The sequence below is a fragment of the Ambystoma mexicanum genome, chromosome 1q, assembly GCF_040938575.1.
Source record: "Ambystoma mexicanum isolate Mex_15411 chromosome 1q, UKY_AmexF1_1, whole genome shotgun sequence".
Taxonomy (NCBI): Eukaryota; Metazoa; Chordata; class Amphibia; order Caudata; family Ambystomatidae; genus Ambystoma; species Ambystoma mexicanum.
In genome coordinates, this window is record NC_090922.1 from 531,420,615 (window position 1) to 531,424,911 (window position 4,297).

The following is a 4,297-nucleotide window of genomic DNA, read 5'->3' on the forward strand; positions in this document are numbered from 1 at the left end:
CGAAGGTCAGAGACTTTCAAGAAAACGAGACTTAGCCACCAACGGTCCTAAGAGCTGCCATTAGAACTGTCGTCTTCTGCTGGAGAAGCCCGAGACTGTACTGTGCTCCAAGATCCCACTTTACCCCGTGCTCAAAACTTCGGGAAGGGAGACCCAGGGTGCTGTATCTTGACATATTATTTGAGAACACTTCTTTCTTTTCTTGAGAACTATCACACACCCTTTTTTGTATTAGTTGTAAGGTTGGCAATAGGTTTCTTGGTATAGGCCCTTTTATTTGACACTAGGACTTCCTCATTTTTCATTTGGGAGGATAAGGGGAGCTATGAGAGAGCATGTTAGAGGTGGGGGCCAGAGGAGTAAGGAACCTTGTATGCCAGTCGGACCTAGATCAGGACAGAGCCGCATCAGGGGAGACTACGCAAGCCGAACACCTCAACTAGGATAGAGATGCAAACTAACCAACCCTACTAACAATTTCCCTTTCTATATACACCTCTCAAACTCCAAACCAAACACAATCAAAACCTACAGCACAACAAACCGCACAATCTTCACTACATTGCAACAACAAAACAAAAACACACATAGGGCCTCATTATGAGTCTGCTTTGCTGGAATGCGGTGATTCCGTGTCGATGGAGACTCTGCTTCCGCGACCGCAAGGTTGCGGAAAGAAGGGCCGATTACGGCAGGTGGGTCGCGCGCAATACGCCGAGGCGGAAACGGAGTCACCGCCGTCACGTAAACACCTACGTGCGCGGACTTAGCGCCACTGAAAACAGCGCTAGAACCGTGTCCGCCCCTTCCGACACGGAAACACCGGAAGCGGAAATACCATGACCGCGGGGAAAAAAACAGAAACAGAGAGGCGGCCATTATATAAAGCACAATCCACTGCCATCCTCAGACACCACAGGTCAGATCACCTCCCTGAGACTGACAAACCATCCAACACCATCATGGCATCCAGGATACCAGCACGCAGACAGAGAAAGCAGCGCTTCAGTGAGGCTGAGCTCACAGTACTGGTGGAGCACGTTGTTGAGCATGCTGAAATGCTCTTTAGTGCAGATCAGCGGCGCGCTACCCAGCAACGCCGCAATGAGGTGTGGGCAGAGGCAGCACGCAAGTGCACAGCAGTTGGCGTGGCAGCACGCTCAGTGAAGGAGTGCCACAAGAGGTGGGATGACCTCAGGCTCCGGGTGCGCAACCTCATCACAGCACACCGCCAACACAGCACTGGTACTGGTGGAGGCCCTGCATCCCCTCTGAAGCTGCAATTGTGGGAGGACCGCTGCAGCAGTGTCATGCACCTTGAAGGCATCCACGGCATAGTAGAGGCAGAGGCAGGAGTGAGCCCACCTGCAGATGCTGGTAAGTGCACAGAGTACAAAGCCATACGTGTGATTGTGAGTGACCCAATGGACCCACTTCCAATGCTGCCCCCCAAAAAAGGGCAGGAGTGACCCAATGGACCCACTCCCAATGCTGCCCCCCCAAAACAGGGCAGGAGTGACCCAATGGACCGACTCCCAATGCTGCCCCCCCCGCCAAACAGGGCAGGAGTGACCCAATGGACCCACTCCGAATGCTTCCCCCCCAAACAGGGCAGGAGTGACCGAATGGACCCACTTTCAATGCTGCCCCCCCCCAAACAGGGCAGGAGTGACCCAATGGACCCACTGACTGGCCAAACGACGAGTATCACATCCCCAAAGCACAATCCCTCGAAATTCACACAGTGCGTGCCTGACTGGAAACAGAGACACACACCTGTGTGTATCAATAGTCAAAAGTGTTGAATTGCAAGTGGACATGGATTGTGATGTTTGATGCATGTGATGGACACATTACGTAACACCACACAGCTAACCGCATGCCCTCTGTATCCCCACAGCCGTGACAAGTGACAGCGAAGACGGACAAGAGGCTTCGCAGCGGCCACCTGCAGGCGCACAATGCAGCACTCATGTCCAGGAGGATGATGTGAGCTGCTCTGGCACACAGACACCGGCTGCAGCAGGCACACTGGCTGCAGCAGGCACACCGGCTGCAGCAGGCACACCGGCAACATCAGGCACACCGGCTGCAGCAGGCACACCGGCAACATCAGGCACACCGGCTGCAGCAGGCACACCAGCAGACGATACCATCCCCATGCAGCCACCCACCCTGGCCCCGGATGATGATTCGCAACCCATATGCACAGCTGAGGAGGCTGCATCAAGTGATGGGGGTGCCGCGCCCATGCAGGCCTAAGCAGTACAACAGGGTGAGGGGGACAACATGGATGGCCTGTCACCCATCCATGGCCTACAGTTCAGCCTCCCAGAACTGCACAGCCCCATGCGCTCCCCAACTCCATCCATGGGCGAGCTCTGTACACGATTGCAGCACATCGAGCAACAAAAGGCCACCCTGACGCAGCTGGTGGAAAGACAGCTGGAGGAGGCCAGGCTGCAGCGTGAGGAGGCCAGGCTGCAGCGGGAGGAGGCCAGGCTGCAGCGGGAGGAGGCCAGACTGCAGTGGGAGAGCAATGCCACATTGGTGCATCGGCTCACCAGGTCGATTGGACGATTTGCGGCCACAATTCTCGCCCTGGCACGCCATGTCAGTGAAGGGAACAGTGCGCAGTCCAGCATTGCCGAGTCAATGTTGGTAGCCCAGCAGGCGTTTCAAGGACACTTGCCCATAGTTACACCGACAATCACCTCAGCCAGCACCACCCCATCCAGCTCTGCCACTGGCAGCCCACGGAGGCGTTCAAGTCGGTTGACTGGATCCACCAGCAAGGACACACCTGCGCACAAGCACCCCCGCAAATAGTGGCATGCGGGGATGCCAGTCAACATGACATTTGGGGACACCATGGGTGTTGGAGGGGTGGGAACGTTTGGGTGGTGGGGGTGGTGGGGGTTGCCCATTAGGTGGTTAGTTGTTAGGGGCCTGGCTGGGGGTGGGAACGTTTGGGTGGTTTGGGTGGTGGGTGGGCATGGGTGTACAGCTTCCCTACCCAATGGACTTTCTTCCCTGTTTAATTGATAATACAAAACCTTTGAAAAGTACCATAATGAGTAACATCTGTCATTTCATCAGCAGACAAAAATCATTTATTCACTGGCATCGTCATATCCATGCTTTGGTGTCAATGTGCAGTCTCTCAAAAGTAAATTCGAATGAGTGCATCCCATGCTTGTTGGCCATCTTGCGCACCCCTGGGAGGTTGTGCTGCCACCCCATCCCCATCCCCATTGCCATCCCCATCTTCATCTTCTGCGTCTGGGGGCAGCGGAATGTTCCTGCGCAAGCACAGATTGTGCAGCATGGCACACACAAGCACAATTTTACCCGTCCTCACTGGGTTGTAGAGCAGTGATCCTCCAGATCTGCTCAAGCAGCGGAACGTGGCCTTCAGCAGGCCAAATGTCCTCTCAATCATGCCACGTGTGCGGACGTATGCCCTGTTGTACGCCTCCTCATGCCTGTTCCTTGGCCTCCGTACAGGTGTCATCAGCCATGGCGTGAGTGCATATCCAGCACCACCTACATGGGATGTATATGTGCAGAACATGTCAGTGTTTGTGGTTCATCTCACGATCTGATGCAATGCAATATTGTGTCATCATACATTCATCCATATGGGCCTAGCTGTGGTCGGAAGGGCGGGTGATTGCCATCCATGGGTAATTGTTGTAGATGGCGGCATTTGGACATTGCACTATTACTTGCTGTGCATATGAAGTGGACCTTATACACGATAGTGGTTGGTAAGTAAGGCACTGTGCAATGACAAGCACACATGGGGGAGTCATTCCATGGCCTGTGATGATTTGGCTGTTGCAGGATGTCTCGTGCAGCCATCATGTGCTTTGGGGAGGGAAGTGGTCCTAAGTGTGGGTGGCTGGATTGGGTGGATCAACTTGTATGCCTGTTGGTAGATTTGGTCGTATGTCTCCTTAGGCAGGGTGAGTACTGTGGCAACCGGTCATGTGCAGATATGTGATGTGTGGGTTATGCTGACCGTCCATTACATGGGCCAGGGGGTGATGCATGTGCAGTTGTAGCAGCCCACTTACACATGTCATTGGCCTGGGCACTCAACACACTTCAACAGGGCCTATGCGTTGGCAGTTGTACTCACCCAATAGCCATGTGCTTTGTCCAGCGTAGCGTTCCATGTAGCGTGGCAATGTGGAATTCTGCAGGACCATTGAGTCATGTGTTGACCCCGGAAAACGTGCGCAGCAATGTGTAATCAGCAGTCCGGCATCACATACCATCTGTACATTCAGTG